Consider the following 18,654-nt stretch of genomic DNA (forward strand, 5'->3'; position numbering starts at 1 on the left):
TTTGTTTTAGTTTTTGGCCGCACACCGTCTCCTGCATTGGAAGGGAGAGTCTTAACCACTGGACCTCTGGGGAAGTCCCACTTTCAGCAAGTTTTGAAAGAAGAGTTAAAGCATTAGAATCCCCAAGATCTGGTTTACGTCCCATTTCTTAAACTGTAATCTGGGGTAAAATTCTTAAAACTCTCTAATCTCTCATTTCTAATGTGTACAATGAGAATAACAGTGTCTTCCCAAACAGGGACTTAGGCTAAATGACCTTAGCCTTACATGTAATAAGCACACAGTTATTACCAGTTGACACTTAGGATCCACGTCCCAAACTCAACTTCTGATGGCTTCACTCTAAACTTCCCATGTTGGCTGATGATAATTCCATCCTTCCCATTGTTTGGGTCAAAAACTTTACAGTCACCTTTGGTTCCTCTTTCTCTCACACCCCACATCCATTTTGCCAGGAAATCCTGTTGGCTCTACCTTTAAAATATATGCCGATTCCCAAAGCTTCCTAATAGGCTCCAGCTTTTTCTCAAGCAGTCGGAGTGAGCCTGTTACATGAGAGTCAGATCACGTTACTCCTCTTCTCAGAATCCTGTAACGTCCCCTCAATTTAACTCAGTGTAAAAGCCAATGTTTTCACAATGGCTTACAAGACCTTACTTGGTCTGCCACCTCTTCACCCTCCTCTTAACCTCTCCAACCACATCTCCTGTTATTCTCTCCCTGCTTACTTACCTCTAGGCCACACGGGCTTCTTATTCCTTGAACACACCAGGCTTACCTCCATCTTACAGCCTTGGCACTGGCTGTTCCCTTTGCTCAGAACACTGTTCCCTCAGTTAGTTAAGTCCTTCAAACCTTTGCTCAGATCTTACCTTCTCAATAAGGCTAAGCCTGACCATCTTATTTAATACTGCACTTTTCCTTCGTTCAACTTTGCCTTTTTAAGCAGGACTTTTCACTCACTGATAGCTGTATCATTTACTTACTTATTATGCTTTCTGATAATTGTCTATATCTCCCCATTGGACTATAAGGTCCACACATGCAGAGATCATTGTCTTTTCTGTTCACCTAGAATAGTGCTTGGCAAATATTTTTTTGAAAGACTGAATTGTATTTAAAGTGGAAATCTAAGTAATATGGAAATTTGCAGTTCCTAAGTTACATATGCTTTATTACACTTAAAAGTTATTATCCCCTGATGAATCTTGGTCACTTCATTAATGACTAAGATACCACTACTTCCATAGTAATGAATTACTCTTTACCATTTGCAGTCCACTTCATTTTTCTGCTATTTAAATTTAAGTTGCCTTTACTCAATAGAACACTCTATTCATGACCACGCATCGAGTCAGTGGAGATTCTAACTTCAGTTTCCCAAGTACTGACGCACTCTAATTCCCAGTTTGACATCTTTGCAAATGCATGTACGTGTTTTCCAAATGCTTTTTTAAAAATCAGTACATTCAGAATAATGATTACCTCTATCAAGAAAAAAGGGCAATATTATTGGGAGGAAGTCAGAAGATGTATTGGTAATGTTTCACTTCTTAAGCTAGGTGACAGGTATGCAGGTGTTGGCTTTATTATTACTTGCTGTAATTCACGTATATATCTTACACCATCCCTTGCATGTATGAAATAATTCATAGTGAAAAAGGAAGGAAAAAATAAATCTAGTCTAGTGTTTGCTTCTTCTACTACCACTCTTCATTTTCCCTCCAGTTTGATATGCTATAGATCTATGGACATAAATCTTCCAGCCAGTTTGTGGACACATAACTGCTGTGTGATTTCACATTTATCCCCTCTCCCAGGCCACAGCCATCTCACTGGTAAGTCTGTGATATGAGATCAAATCAGAAGGATCCCCAGCAGAAATATTCGTAGGAAAAAAGCTACTCCTTACTTCATTGATTTAATCAATGTAGTCCACTATCAAGCGGGATTGTAATATAATAAACATAAAAATGAAATCCCATGATTGCTGCTAAAGCAGATTATTTTTTCAAAAGACATATATAAAGATAATAACTTCACAAGCGATTAAAGCTTGTCTTCTCATTATAATAAGGCACGTTCTCTGCTCACCTACCTTCATTTCATCTTCCCTGACCCCAGGGTGGTGCAGGAATCCAATGGGTGCTCCCACGGCACATGCCCTTGGTCACATGTGGAGTCGTAACCACCCATTTATGTCTCCCCTATTAAACCAGAGCTTCCCTGAGGAAAGCCCTCATGTTTTTTCACCATTTGAGCCTGTGTCCTTGGTACAGCACTTCAAGTGCTGGAGTCCTACTGGCTCAGTTCAAAGGTCAGCTCTGCCCCTCACTCCCTGAGTAAGCTTCTTAACCTCTTGGTGCTTTCATTTCCTCAACGATAAAATGGGATAACGATAGCATAAGCCCAGGATGCAAGGCTTAATGAAACAACACATCTAAGTTAGTTACACAGGGTCTGGTACAAAATATAAGCTAAATAAACATAGTTATTATTTACGATTACCATTTGGTGATAAAGAGGCACTGAGTGGCCAGAGAAGAAAGACAACAGCTCTTCTAATATGACTCTTAGTGATTCAAGTGCATAGATGATGTTCAGGACATGTCCGGAAACGGAGTCATGACTCCAAGCTCTGGAGTATGTGCTGAGAAGGGGTGGTGCCTTGGAGTGGTGCTACATCTCGACCTACTCCAGCCTCAGGGGTGGTACTGACGGGGCCAGGTGGGTCTCCGGGGCTTAAGACATATTGATGGTACAATCCAGAAGCGGAACTGATATATCTGCACATTTAGTAAATGTTATTTGAGTCCCAACTATGGTGCCAGGAATTTGGCCAGGTGGTAGGGATATGGTGCAACTGTAACTATGTTGGTGTGATAGACTATGAAACACAAACAATTTATTATAAGATTCTACACTCACTAAAAGGTATTGGGTATAAAAATAATTAAAATAAAATTGAAGGGGAGTAGAAATAAATGAAAATAGTCATGCTTTTTGAAAGTGGGATGGTTTGAAGAAATTCAAAGTGGCATATCAAATGCAGACAATTACGGCAATGCATTTGACAAGGAGTTCATTCCAATAGTAATATGAAAATATCTAGAACTTTTCATTTGTTCTTGAAAAAAGGCAAAAATGGTGGGTGATTGGTATCCATTGGCAGGATATGAAAATACAAAAGATTTAACGGACACTGCATAACCCAGTAAGTATTGTGCTTAAGACTTAAAGTAAATCATAAAGTAATCCATATAACAAAGTTATATTTCTTGAGAAGTAACACGTGAAGAATTTTGAAATCTAACATGGACCTGCCCCAGCTAAGGCACATCAACTCCCTACTGAAGTTTTTCAAAAGAATAGAAATTTGCCAACTTATATACAGGCCAGTAACTGAATGTTTTAAGAGAAACTTCTCATAAACAAAAGGCCCCAAAATATTTCAAAATCTAACAACACCTGTTAACATGATCATTTTCTCCATTTTTTTTCTGTTGTTGTTGTTAGTGACCAGCAAGTCTAACTTTGTCAGCATTCCAGACAGCACAAATTCAAAGAACTACGGCAATTCCTCAACTGCTATTTTAACGACAGAAGGCAGGCCAATAATCTTTACTGATATCTCAGGTACAGAGAGATCAAAGCAACTTAATCAACGTCACTTTTCTAATTAAAAGCAGATATGGAACAGAGCCCAACTCTCCCAAATTACCCAGAAAAGACACAAATATTAGTAATAATGTGAAAGTTACTAAGTACTAATAGTCTGAAGATGACATGAAATTTTTTAGACCTTTCACAACACACTGAGCACACAGGAAACACCACCCGGAAGACATTACAGAAGTTTCTTAGTAGATCCTCTGTTAGTTTTGCTAGCCAGCCTTACTGTTAAGGCTGCCCATGTGTCGTCCCAGTATTTCAGTGAGGCCAGAGGGAAAATTGCTACTGGAGGTTTATTCAACGGGACACAGGTTCTGAAACCTCCTTTCAGAGGGCTAGACTTTAAAATTAGTAGTAGCTAGCATTCTTGCCTTTATTTAATCCACACCTGAGGAGTAATAAACTCATGACTTCTTTCTTTATGTTACTTCCTCTGATACTCCATTTCTTTCTATAATGATCACGTTAACCATATTTCTGAACCACCTTGCCGTGAGTGGCACTAGGAAACAAACAAACAAACACGTTTAACTTTCCACAATGGTCTGAACGAGAAGAAACACCTTCCCAGGAGGAAAATAAGAGGTGCCCCGGGGAAGGTCTTCAGGCGGACCCTTGCCCCGAGGTCCCCCTGGATATGATGACACCCTGTTTACTTTCCTTCTTGCTCTCAAAGGGCGCTCTGGATATTCATTCCAAGCCGAATTACAACACCGGTGCCAGGTGTGCAAATCTTTCCTCTCTTATCTTAAAACGGAAAGACCAATAATTCGGGGGAAAAGTTGTTTTTAAAGAGAAGAAACGGCCGTCTGAAAGTCTTCAAAGAGGAAAGTAAGGCGCGCCAGACGTGCGACTGTCGCTCGCAAATTCTCACACGACTTGCCCTCAACGCACAGCGCCCCGAGATGCCCCCCCCAATGCCGGCAGGCTGGGGCTCCCGGACCCGCCGGCCGGCCGAGGGTGCGCACCGCTTCCCCCGTCTGCCCTCGGCAGGAAATCAGTCAAAGCTGCCGAAACCCAACGCGGGGAAGGCGAGCCCCAGCCCCAGCCCCCCGCGGGGCTGGCTCAAGGGCAGGGGTCGCCGGAGGGGACCCCGGGGACCCGCCGCCCTCGAGGGCCCAGCGGGGGCCGCGCGTTCACCCGGCCGGCGCCGCGAGCCGGGTCGGGCCTCGGCTCCCACGGGCCGGCCCGCCGGTCGGCTGCCAGCCCGGCGGGTGCCGGGGCGGCTCCCGGGGGGGGCCCCGGGGCAGGGCCGGCGGGCGCCGCTTACCTTGACGGCTGCGCGGGGCCGCGGCGGCGGAGACTCGGCGGCGGGGACCGGCGCGCGCGGGGCGGCGGCGGGGCGGGCGGGCGGCCGGGAGGGCGGCGCGGGGCACTGGGCTGCGCCCCGGCTCGGGTCGGCGGCCCCGGGAGGAAGTGGTGTGGGTCCGGCCCTTCCCACGCAGCGCGCAGACGTGGGGCGCTCGGCGCGCGGCTCCGCATGGAGGTGCGAGGAGGCCGCCTGGCTGGGGACGCAGCCACGGACGTGAAGGACGCCTGAAGCCGGGGGCTGCTGTCTCCGACTCCACGGGTCTGTGCCGCCTTCGTCTTATGCCCCCCACCCCAGCCCCCACTCCCCCACCCCCCACCCTCCCCCACCCCCCGGAAGAAAATAGCTTGGTTTTAATTCTGGGAAAAGTTGCGCCTTCCTCTCAGCCCCCCCCTACCTCCGCCGCGGGCCCTCCTCTCTCGGGAACGTCCCCTTGGTTGTCGCCGCGGTAGATCCGTGGCTAAGGGGCTGGGGGCCGGATGGCGGGTCCACAGAAGCCCGAGAAGCCGATTTCTTTTGCAACGGGCTTCCTAAGTGTTGACTTCAGCCCTTTCTGGGCTTCCTCTTTCGGGCCAGTTGTGCAAGGCCTGGCTTCCCGGCCGCGCGCAGGGGACACGCGGGCCGCAGGGGAGGCCCCGGGCCGGGTGAGGCGGTCTCGGCTGGAGCCCGGGCGGGGAAGGGCGCGCTCCGCAGGGGCGGTTTCTCAACTGTCGGGTTAACGACACTCGGCGGGGGAGGCTGTGGCCAAAATAGTCCGAACCCTGTGGACGGGGATTGGGCAACAGAGATTTAATTTACATCTGCAGTGACCCTTTGACCCAGCGATCCCACTTCTAAGAATGTGTTACAGATATGTGATGCAAACGGAGAGGTACAGTGATGCAAAAGAAGTAAGGCGTATGCACCAGGGCACTCCTGGCCACACGATTTGTAATCGCAAAGGACTAAGTGGAAATAACCCGGTAACTGTCGGGAGTGGAGTCTCCAGACAGAAAGTGGGTGAGATCTGAAAACACAGCAGTTAAAATCAGTTATATTTGGAAATGTGATTGAATTCATCTCTTCTTCCCTTCTGCAGCTGGGTCTTCAAGAACTTATATGTGGGGAAGGTGCGGGAGACCTAATGGCATAAAGTAGACCCATACATTCATTGGGTAATTTCACAAAGTTCAGCCATTAAATACTTAATGAGAAAGGATTTAGCACCTGCCCTTCTAAGAACAATGAAAACAGTCATGACGAAGGCAATTCCTGCTCTCATGGAAGGTACATTCTAGTTGGGAGAAAACAGACGATATACAAATTAATATTTAACACGTCGTCATGTAAGCATTTTGACAGAAATTAAAAGGGGAAGGAGAGTGGTTGGAGTGGGGATGGAGTTGCTGTATTAATTCGGGCCATCAAGGAAGATCTAGCTAAGTGACACTTGAGTCAGACCTAAATGCATGAGAGATTAATCCATGTGGATTTGTGGGTGAGAATATTCCAGGCAAAAGGAAGGGCACTTTTGAAGGCCCTGAGTTAGGGGGGCACTTGACCAGTTGGAAAAACAGCAAGGAAGGGATTATTCTGGTCTGAGTGATGGGAAACCATCGGGAGGTTCTGAACAGAGTCATAGTATGATGTAAAAAGTCAAGTCAAGCAGCAGAATGACTTTCTTGGGAAAGGTCAGGGAACATCTCTTTGCAAAACAGTGAAAAGGGGCAGCTATTCAGAGACTTGGAAAAGCATTCCTAGAGAAGGAAGAGTGAGAAAAGGTCTTGAGACAGGAATATAGGTTAGAAAGGCCAGTGTAACTGGACTGTGGTGAAAGAGGAGGGCAGTGGTAGAGGATGGGGACCAGGAAGTAGGCGGGCACCAGACCAAGCAGGGCCTGGGGCTCAGCCTGGAGGAGTTTGGGTTTTATTCTGATTGCAATGGGGAGCTCTGGGAAGGTTTTTAGCAAGTGATTTGATTTCTGCTCTGTGCCGTCGTTCTGGCTCATGATTGGAAAATCAGGTGGACAGCACGAAAGGAAGAGCAGTAAGAGAATATTCGGGAGGCTGTGGCAACAGTCCACATGAAGGATGCTGGTGGCTTTGGTTAGGATTCTAACCATGGGGATGGTGAGAAGAGTTTGGAGTCGGGGTATCTTATGAAACCAGAACCAACAGCATTTGCTGATGGGCTGGGGTGGGGGTGGGAGAGTGGCAGAAGGGATTCGACATCAACTGTAAACCAGTGGGACTGGTGTCCTGGGAGCTCTGGTATGAGGCAAGGCTAGATGGAGAAAGGTCAGCAGAGACAAGCCATGTAGGACCACGTGGACAATGTCCAGGATTGTTTTCTTATCCTAAAAGCAATGAGATTGTGTAAAATAATATCTCAAGCCTCTGTTTTTTTTGTAAAGTAAGAAAAGAAGTAGGGTCATCTGCTGGGGGTGAGACAGGGGGTTAACAAGTCATAGATACAGGGAGCTGGAGAAAGGGTTTGTTTTAATATGTATTTGTTCATTTGGCTGCACTGGGTCTTAGCACGCGGGATCTTTAGTTGCAGCATGTGGGCTTCTTAGTTGCTTTTTGTTTTGAATAAAAAGCTGAGCCACTAAAATGTCTGCAGGTAGCAATGGAGTGCACAGAGAACAGCAAACCCACTTTCGGAACTTAAGGTACATGGAGTGTGAGAGAATAAACTACTTTCCCTTAGAAAGCTGCAGTGGAAAGTCTGCAGAGTTGAAGCCCCAGGTAGAGGAACGCTCCAGAAATAGCTTCAAGACACAGGAGTGGCCATCAACGAGTTTGGGAGGTGGCTGACTGAATCACAGGCAAGGAAGAACCGAATATCCTGGAACAATGACATGGGAGAAGATTCTCCACGTGGTACACTCTTTGGGTAGGGACTCCCTGGAATATCTCTGCAGAGGGTGGCTAGTGGCTAGAGAATGCAGGGGAACTCAGTTTACTTAATCAAATTGGATTTTAATGGTGTTTCTTAGAACCTCAGTCTTTTGGTACATCCACCAAGTCTGACATGTATTTTGGCCCATTTCCTCCTGGCTAAAGAGTACTTTCATTTTTTTGCAAGGGACCTGGGTTGACTTGAAGTAAGAATTCTGCTACTTGGGTGTTTTTGTTTTGTTTTTTGTTTTGTTTGTTTTTTGAGTGGGGAAGGATTTTTCTCCTTTTGGTTTAGCATTTTGTAAAGTTTTGCCCATTTATTTTATTTGGCTCACTCTTCATAGTACAGAATATTTGTTTCTGATATAAATATCTAACTTTTATGCCATCTGCAGCAGACTTCCAAAGATGGCCACAACCATCTCTCACTTCCCCATGAAGAGCCTGGAATCCATTTCTTTCCATCCCCCTTGAATCCAGGCAGGCTCTGTGACTGGTCTGACCAATAGAAGGCAGCAGAAATGGTGGTGGACAACACTTAACTGGCTTTTTCCGCCATGAGGTGAGAGAGGCCACAAGGAGGAACACTGAGGCATCAGACATGAGGTGAAGGCACCATTTTGGACTCTGCCCCCAGCTCTTATCTAAATGCAGCTACACGAGCGACCAGGGGTGAAGAACTACCCAGCTGAGTTGAATCAACCTACAGATCCGTGAGGAATAATGGTCAATAGCTGTGTGAGCCTCTCAGTTTGGGCTTGTTCACAACAAGAGATTCTCAAGATACCATCTTGGGTACCTCTGCTTCTCATGTTTCTGACCTCGTAAAGCTCCTGTGCTTTACTTTATAAAATATAAATTGGTAATAAAAAATAACTCTGTTCATGACTTCTATTTTAATATGTCTATGTAATTAGCATGCTATTACTAATTACATGTTTTGAATATAGTGTATATTTTTCCTCTTCCCTGTTAACAAAACTCTCCCTCTGGCTTTTGTTCCCCTCCATTAGCCAAGCCCTTCCTGCTCCACCCCGCCCCCCACCCCCCACCCCAGATAGTCCGTGGGAGGAGAACCAGAAAGGAAGGGATGGAAGAATAGCCCTGGGAGGAGAAGGATGGGGCGGGGAAGAAGAGAGAGACTGAGAAGGCTTGGAAGAGACGTTTTGGTGGGGAGCTGAGAGGAAAGCAAGGAGAAGGATGTTTGGGGACATTGCAGGGTATGAGAGAGGAAGAGAGTGAGAAGAAAGGGAAGAAGGAGGTTTTAAGAATTGTGGGCTTGGTTTAAAATTAAATGCAGCTGTTGGTTTCTTTGCATTGAGGCTGCACAGAGGCTATGCCCATGGGAGCCCAGTGTTAGGTTAATAAGCATTAACATCTGTGAAATACTGAGATACATATGAGTACACTGTGTCTCCCCAGAACTTGCCTCTCTTAAAAGCAGGTATTGCTACCTAGTATCACTGGCTGAAAGTGTGAAACAAATGGGGATTGATTTATAAGGTACAAAATCCATTCAAAGGCACAAAGGAGAGGTTCTTGCAGAAAAGCTCTGACAGCTCATTGAAGTCAGGAAGTATAGCTGGATCTCTTCAGAGACTACATTAAGAACCAGAGACCACTAGGAAGTCTCTCCATCTCGTTTTCCTTTTCAATTTTTAAAAATTGTGGTAAAGATACATAATGGAAAACGTATCATCTTAACCGTTTTTTAAGTGTACAGTTGGGTAGCATTAAATACATTCATAATGTTGCGTGACCATCACCACCATCCACCTCTGTAGCTCTTTTCATCTGGCAAACCCCAAACTCTGTCCCTGCTGAATACTAACTCCCCAGTCGGCCCTCCTCCAGCCCCTGGGAACCACCTTTCTGCTCTCTGTCTCTATGATTTTGACTAAGCGTCTCACATAAATAGAATCATACCGTGTTTGTCTTTTTGAAACTGGCTTATTTCACTTGCGTGTTGTCCTTAAGCTTCGTCCATGTTGTAGCATAAATCAGAATTTCCTTCCTTTTACTGAATAATATTCCGTTGCTTGTATATACACATTTTGCGTATCCATTCTTTCATACATGGACACTTGGTTTACGTCCACATTTTGGCTTTTGTGAATAAAGCTGCCATGAATATGGTGTACAAATATCTCTTTGAATCCCTGCTTTTAATCATTTTGGGTATATATCCAGAAGTGGAATTGCTGGATCATATGGTAATTCTGTTTTTAATTTTTGAGGAACTGTCATGCTGTTATCCACCGTGGCTGTACAATTTTACATTCCCAGCAACAGTGCACAGGTGTTCCAATTTCTCCACATCCTCTTCCTTTCTAGTAGCTATATTAATAGGTATGAGGTGGTATCACATTGTAGTTTTAATTTGCATTTCTCTAATGATTAGTGATGTTTGCTGTGGGTTTCTATTCCTAATTTCTTAAGAGTTTTAATCACAATAGGATGTTGAATTTTAGCAAGTGCTTTTTCTGCATCAATTGAGGTGATGATGTGGCTTTTTCCCCCATCATTCTGTTAATCTGGCATATTGGTAACAGAGGCCTTAGCTAATTCTGCAGAGAAATGTAGGCAAGGGAGGCAGGCCTTTAGGACTCTCCACACTGACTAGCCATTGGATGCTGGCTGTCCTTGGGGAGGAGGGCATACCCTTAGACAAAGTGTCTCCCTTTGGTCAAAGGCAGTTTCTGGAGAGGGACTCAGCTATGAGCCGTTACCACTCCTGCAGAGGTGATGTTGAGCCTTAGGCATCCACTTCAGCTACCCAGTGCAGACTGACCTCATGTCCCATCTCAAACATCAACTGGGACCGAAGACAGTCCCTATATTTCACTTTCAAATTCCTAGGATGGAGAATCTGATTGGCCACATTTGATTAGGTGTCTTTCTCCCATCCTGATTAGCTCTGGCTCTGGAAGTGAGGTCATGCGGTATATTATCTCCTGGATAGTAACTAATATGTTTGCTAATATCCAATTAACAAGTTATAATTTGCTTTTGATGGTAAATGCAAATCAGTAAAAATTTGGTAATTAGTCTCTATAGTGGGTAGTATTTGATTAACATTTTTGTTGAAGAGCAGCTATGATTTTGTTGGAATACTGGCAAACATTAAGATAGATATGATTCCAGCATTCAGAATGTTTGTGCATGTGGGGATGGGTGGGTGGATGGGTAGGTAGAGAGATTATATATAAGAAAACAAAAAAACCTCACATTCATCTAGAAGACAGACTGAATATTTACCTTTAAAAAGCATTTTTTTTTTGCCATCTCTAAAGTTTTACCTTTTCCAGAATGTTATGTAGATGGAATCATACCGTATGTAGCCTTTTCAGATTGACTTCATTCACTTAGCACTGAAGATTCATTCATGGCTTTGTGTGGTTTCACAGCTAATTTTTTTTTTTTTATTGCTGAATAGTACTGTATTGGGTAGATATACTGCAGTTTGTGTGTCCACTCACCAAAGACATCTTGGTTGCTGCCAGTTTCTGGCCATTATGAATAATGCTGCTATTAACATTCACATGCAGAATTTTTTGTGGACATAATATTTCAGATCAGTTGGGTAAATTCCTTGGAGCCTGATTGCTGGGTTGTATGATTAGACTATGTTTAGCTTTGTCTGAAACTGCTCAACTGTCTTCCAAAGTGGCTGTACCATTTTGTGTTCTCATCAACAGTAAATGAGAGCTCCTATTAGCAGCTCTGCATCCTTGCCAGCAATTGGTGTGGTCATGTTTTTGGATTTTAGCCTTTCTCACAGGTATATAGTGGTATCTCGTTGTTTTAATTTGCATTTCCCCAATGACAAATTATACTGAGCATCTATTCATACACTTAATTACAATCTGTATATCTCTTTTAGTGAGGCATTTGTCTAATTCTTTTGCCCATTTTTTTTTTTGCTCTTTTTTAAAACACACCAGCAGAACATGCCACCTTAGTTGACTAAACTGATGTTTAGACTTTCTAGTTCATGTCAAGAAAGAAGTGAATTTCAGATTTTTACAAGCAATTTAATACCTTTACGGGCTAGTTCCGTTTGTCCTATTTGTAATAAACAGACAAGAAAAGCTGCCCGCCCCCCCCCCCCCCCCCCCCGTTGACTTTGTTCTCAATTAACACTTCACGGGAAATGCATTGTTAAATGAGGTCAAATAATAAATAGATTCAGAATTATTTAAAAGTCAGTACCAATTGTTACATTTCCCACAACAAATCCAAACCAGAAAATAATTAGATTTGGTACCAAGCTCACTGATGCTGTGTTTTACTCCACTAATTTCTTTTTTCAAAAATTTATTGATGTAGGGAATACCCTGGTGGTCCAGTGGACAGGACTCCTCACTTCCACTGTGGGAGGACTGGGTTCCATCCCTGGTCGGGGAACTAAGATCCTACAAGCTGTGCAGTGTGGGAAAAAAAATTATTGATATATAATTGACATATAACATTTATTAGTTTCCAGTGTACAACATATGTACATGTTGTGAAATGATCACCAGAATAAGTCTAGTTAACATACATCACCACCTGGACACAGACACATAGTTACAAATTTTTTTTCCTGTGGTGAGAACTTTTAAGATCTACTATATTAGTCACTTGCAAATATATAATCCAGTATTATTAACTGTAGTCATCACGCTGCACACTTTTTTTCACCTTCTCCATTTTTATTTGGCTTTGTTGTATTATTGTTGTGTTGCAAGTTCTTTGTACATTTTGAGAATGTTAAATTTTTGTGATTTTAGTTTAAAAAAATTGAAGTATAGTTGATTTACAGTATTATATTAGTTTCAGGTGTACAACAAAATGATTCAACATTTTTATAGATTATACTCCATTTTAAATTTATTATAAAATATTGGCTGTATTCCCTGTGCTGTACAATATATTCATTTGGCTTATTTATGTATTTTTATTGAGGTATAGTTGATGTACAATATAAGTTTCAGATTGACAAAAATTTCACAATTTTTAAAGTTTATATTCCATTTAAAGTTATTGTAAAATAGTGGCCATATCCCCTGTGCTGTACAGTATATCCCTGTAGCTTATTTATTTTATACATAAAATAGTTTGTATTTCTTAACTCCACTGGTATACTGCCTCTCCCCCCTTCCCTCTCCCCACTGGCAACCACTTGTTTGGTCTCTGTATCTGTGAGTCTGTTTCTGTTTGTTAGAGAATATTACATTTTTAAAATCCAGTTTCTGCTCACTCAGTGTTAACCCTAGCAAGACCTGACAAACCTCTTCTCCCACCCCATTTCCCCTCACACAGTGGTGGCAAATGGCAGCTACTAGCAGTCGGCTTCTGTGTGAAAGACCAAATTTGGTGAAAAGTGGTTTAGGGCTGTCAATGTAAAAGGTGTGAAAATGCAAGCTATAAAACCAATACTTAAAGTCTTTCCTCTATTAAAAGAGATGATATGTTTTATCCAGTTTTATTGTCAACCACTGGCAGAGCCATAAAAATACTGATGCCTTCGCCCAAATCTTAAGATACTTGTTGATATCAAAACTTCTGCGCTGACTAAGACTGTAGGAGGTGCTATTGCATACTCCTACTACAGTGGCTACAGTTAAAAAGGCTGATCATACTAAGTGCTGGCAAGGGTGTGGAGTCGCTGCTGGGGGAAGTGGAAATGGTACAGCTTTAGAAAATGGTTTCCGTTTATTAAACAGTTACAACATACACTTACCACATGACCTGGCTATTCTACTCCTAGATAATGGCCCAAGATAAATAAAAGCATATGTCCACACAAAGCCTTGTACACAAATGTTCATAGCAGCTTCCTTTGTAATAGTCCCAAATCGGAAACAACCCAAATGTCCAGCATAGGTGAATGGATAAACAAATGGTGTGATAAGGAGACCACAGAATACTACTCAGCTATAAAAAAGAACAAACTCCTGATACACACAATGTGGATGAATCTGAAAATAATTATGCTGAGTGAAAAAAGATTAAAAAAAGAACACATGTTGGATAATCTCACTTATTTAAATTCTTGGGAATTCAAACTAATGTATAGTGAGAAAAAGCACCAGAAGGGGTGGGAGGAAGGAAAAAGGGAGGATTACAGGGGGGCAGAAGGAAACTTTTAAGAAACTTTCAAAAGTGATGAACATGCTTTGGTGATGGTTTCCATGCATATGTATTTATGTCAAAAACAGACCACACAGTACACCTTAAATATGTGTCATTTACCACTGAATATATGTCAATTGTACATCAACAGAGCTGTAAGAAAAATCTTTGTACCTTGGACTGTTTTTCAATTCGTGATTTCAAAAAACAATTTTAAAAAACTTAAAACACAAAGAAACCCAAACATAACTTTAGCAACCTACATGCTGAATTTTTAATTAAAATCTTACTTGTCAACAATAAAGGAAAAATTTTAGTCTGTAATATTAATATATTTTTAACAAATATCAAATAGGGAAGAATCACTGCTTTAGAGTTTTCATAACTGAACATTTTGTTGTTGAAAGTCTCGATCTGAAATATAATGAGAGAAAATTCAAAATTGTATGGGAAGAAATATGAAACTAAATGCTACAGATTTTCCAGAAGCTCTGTGTGATGCCATCAGCTACAAGCAGGGTCTTAAATAATCCTACAGCAAAGAGGGTTTTGCCCCACAACTGTAAAAAGCACAGGATGTAAGAAACACTAGTGTTACATATTTTTAAAATTTAGAACAGAAACTTTATTAAAGGCCTTTTGTATCCAAATTAAGTTTTTTAATCTGCTTTTTTGCTGATAATTGAGGCCAACACACTCCTCAGACTATTTGATGAAACTCCATTGAGAGGAAGAGAAGAATTTCAACTGCTTCCAATTTAAATAGTTAATTTTCTGTATGTATGTCTACATGGCAAGATTATAATAGCTTGATTAAGGAAAGAAAAAAAAGGGCATGAGAATTTACTGCAGTTGATGCTGTTCAATATTTTAGAACATCAAATTAAGATTCAGCAGCTTTTAGTGGGCACAGTCACATTTTTTTTTTTTAATTAATTTATTTATTTACTGGCTGCGTTGGGTCCTCGTTGCTGCACACGGGCTTTCTCTAGCTGCGGCGTGCAGGGGGCTACTCTTCATTGTGGTGCACGGGCTCCTTATCTTGGTGGCTTCTCTTGTTGTGGAGCACGGGCTCCAGGCGCACGGGCTTCAGTAGCTGCAGGACACGGGCTCAACAGTTGTGGCGCACAGGCTTAGTTGCTCTGCGGCATGTGGGATCTTCCCGGACCAGGGATCGAACCCATGTCCCCTGCTTTGGCAGGCAGATCCTTAACCACTGCGCCATCAGGGAAGTCCCACATTTTTTTTTTTAACCACACTGTGTGACATCTTAGTTCTACCACCAGGAATTGAACCTGTGCCCCCTGAACTGGGAGCAGAGAGTCTTAGCCACTGGACCGCCAGGGAAGTCCCTACAGATTCACATTTAAATGCTGGCCTTTAACACTGAGCTGGATGTAAGATCAATACAAATTATTTCCTTAAAGCTTTTGGGTTACCAACAAGGTCTTATTCAATAGAATCATTTAAAATTATGCTTTGCATTACATTATTTATCCTTCTTAGAGATGAAAGAAAATTATTTTGACAGAATTTCTTCACTTTCAAATATATCTCAGTTTCAGTGAAAGGCTTGTAAGAGAAGTTGTTAGCAGATATGTGTTGGAAATTTATGATGTGATACTTTGCATATAATAGTAACTACCATTTGATTATTATTTTCCTTCTGTGAACATTTGCTCTGATGCACAGTGAATTTTTTTTCCTTTTTACAACAGACCTTTTTCTTAATTGAGGTATAATTTCCATATAAAGAAATGCAGATCTTAACAACTTAATAAGAATTTTTCCCTGTTGTTAATTTTGATGTTCTTAGTTTTGATGAAGTCTAATGAATCAGTTTTTTCTTTTATGATGTGTTTTATGATGCCCTATCTATGAAATCTTTGCTCTATGATCACAAGTATTTTCTCCTAGAAGTTTTATCGTTTAGCTGTAGTTTTAGTTATGCATACGATTAACTTTGAACTAATTTTTATGAGTGGGTTGAAGTAGGGGTTGAGATTTATTTTATTTCCATGCATGTATCCAGTTGTCCAAGCATCATTTGTTGAAAAAATTGTCCTGGTTCAGCTGTGCCATAACTTGGGTGATTGGCTTAATTCTCAGGTTCAGGGACAGAAAGCCCATTTGACTCTCATACTAGACTACATCTTCCCAGTCTAGCCCTTATTATCATTAAGGTGATGTTTTAATCTCCAAATAACAGTCCATTTGTCTCCTTCCAAGCTCCCAATGAGGGGACCCATAGCAACTGGTTTGCTGCAGGTCCAGGCTGGATAAACACTTCTGTTTCTTTCTCCTGTTCTAGATACTGAGTTACCTGTAGGCCCTAGGTGATGGCTGGTTGAGGACTTTTTTTTTTAATCTTTTTTTAAAATTAGTTTTTATTGGAGTATAGTTGCTTTACAATGTTGTGTTAGTTTCTGCTTTTCCATCTTCTTTTTACTGAAAAGTATCTTGGCTCCTGTTACAGGATAATTTTTTAAAAAGATAAAAATGATTCTCATACAAATATAAAACCAACACTTGTCAAGGATTTTTTAAAATTCATTAACTATGAAGGAACCTGTAAGTTTCAAAGGAGAACTGAAAGAGGCACATATTCATATGCAATAAAGAAATGTGGAAATGAATTTACAAATATCAGTAGATAAGACTAATCTATCCCCAAGGCAATTGTCAATTATATTTCACCCAACACCCATAATCTGCATTTCTGTGGTCAAGAATCATTCGTATTATAACCATATTCTACAATTTACAGAGCTGCAAAACAGCTCACAGACAATGAAAGATGGAGAGAATGGAGCGGATGAGCTGCAGGGCACCCACTCATCTTTTTTGCCCTTTTCAAGTCCTTCCCAGTCTTTCCCGATGCTTTCCACCTTCACCCTGTTTCTGTTCTCTGCCCCAAGATTCTAACCAGCTTCAGCTACATTTACCTGCTTTTAACTAACTGCTTTGTTGACCTTTCCACTTGAATATGCAACAAGGTACCTCAAACTTAATATAGATAAAATTTTTTATTTTCCCTTAAAACAATTCTGCTCCCCATCTTTCTCATTTTCAGTAAAAGAGATCTTTGCCCCTCCAAACCTTAATGCCAAATCCCGAAACCATCATTGATTCTTTCATTTCATACCCTCGTCTAATGCATCAGACCCTTTGTGCTCTCCTCCCAAATGTGTCTCTTTATCTACATCCTCACCTACTTAGTCCAAGTCTCATGCACTATCCCTTGGGCCATTTCAATATCTTCCCAACTGGCCGTGCCCCCAATTCATTCTCCAAACAGCAGCCAGAATAACTAAAAAATAAATAAAATAAAAGCAAGTAATGCTTACCAGTGCTTTTTAGACACCAGGCACCATTCTAAGTGATTTACAATTAATCATTTCAATAGTCCTGTGCTGTGCTCGTGTTATCTTTATTTTATAAACGAGGAAACTGACGTGAATATTAAATAACATCTTCATTCACAGATTTCATAGGTGGTAGAAATGCTATTTGAATCTAGATGGTCTGATTCTAGAGCTTGGATCATCAACCATTATATATCATGCCTTCCTGAACATGCCAGATTTGTCATTCCCTGCTACATAAAATTTAAACTTGCCTTTGTACCTCGGATAAAATTTAAACTCCTCTCCATGACCTCCAAGGCTTTACAAGATTTGATGCCAGGGGGTCCAGTGTTTAAGACTCCAGGGTTCCATCCCTGGTTGGGGAACTAAGATCCCACAAGCCGCGTGGCACGACCAAAGAAAAAGATAAAAAAAAAAAAAAAAAAAAAAAGATCTAATGCCAGCTCCAGCTCTCCAAACTCATCTCATAACTGTCTCTCCCCATAGCAAGCAAAGTTCAAGTGATACTGGTGTATTCCTCTCTGTTCCTGAGTATTAAGACTCTAGCTCTGTACTGCCTGGAATTCTTACCTCCTGACTCTTTTCTCGACTGGCATCTTCACATCCTTTCAGTCTCAGCTTAAAGATGACCTCCTGCCCCGGTTAGGTAAGGTCCAGGAAGCTGCAGTGGGTAAGGGGTGGTTTGGGGGTAAGGGGTAGTTTGAAGGTAGGGGTCTGAGGGAGCTCGGGGAAACTTCATTTCTGCACTGTGTTCTACATGGGTGCCTTTTCTAAGAGAACTAGTGTGAAATATTCAGTTTAAACACCCAAGATCAGACTGTGAAACGTAAGGAGGTCAGAAGATGGCATTTGTTTTCACCCCACCCTTAGCTGTAAAATGAGGCTAATAATGTCTTCCTGCCTGAATCACAGAGTGGGTGTGCAGAGAACATGGCCAGGGTTGCTTTGAAAACTGTAAACAGGAACAGATGTTAATACCTTCAGGCTAATGTGGTCTTCACACTACAGTGGTGCCTGCCCTTGTGAATTCTGCCAAGGACCAATTAGAGGTCAGTGCACTTAGAGTAGAAGACCTTAGGAGGCGCGCCTGCACTGGGGACCCCCAGGGACTCCATTGCCGATCACGAGCACGCAGCAATCTTCAGACACGAAGTTAACAACAATATGTGTGCTTTATTCTTTCAGTGAACACAACAAAGAAGTACTTTTTTTTTTGGTTGTGTCAGGTCTTCGTTGCGGCACGCGGGATCTTCATTGTGACCTGCGCACAGGCTTCTCTCTAGTTGTGGTACACGGGTTTTCTCTCTAG

The 18,654-nt window shown here is 42.1% G+C and overlaps 1 protein-coding gene across 3 annotated transcripts in view; it reads right to left on the reverse strand.

The window, feature by feature from the left end:
* APBB1IP (amyloid beta precursor protein binding family B member 1 interacting protein) overlaps nucleotides 1-5,556 on the reverse strand; it is a 101,845-nt gene extending 96,289 nt beyond the window's left edge. Inside the window, exon 1 of one of the 3 annotated variants that reach the window (XM_057733312.1) lies at nucleotides 5,379-5,556. The gene's annotated coding sequence lies outside the window, so the exon portion shown is untranslated. Of the gene's footprint in view, nucleotides 1-4,942; nucleotides 5,019-5,378 lie in introns of those variants that run through there. The other 2 variants (XM_057733313.1, XM_057733311.1) reach the window with 2 other exon arrangements.
* Between the last annotated feature and the right edge of the window lie 13,098 nt (nucleotides 5,557-18,654).

The sequence above is a fragment of the Hippopotamus amphibius genome, chromosome 4 (assembly GCF_030028045.1).
Source record: "Hippopotamus amphibius kiboko isolate mHipAmp2 chromosome 4, mHipAmp2.hap2, whole genome shotgun sequence".
In the NCBI taxonomy this organism is placed as follows: Eukaryota; Metazoa; Chordata; class Mammalia; order Artiodactyla; family Hippopotamidae; genus Hippopotamus; species Hippopotamus amphibius.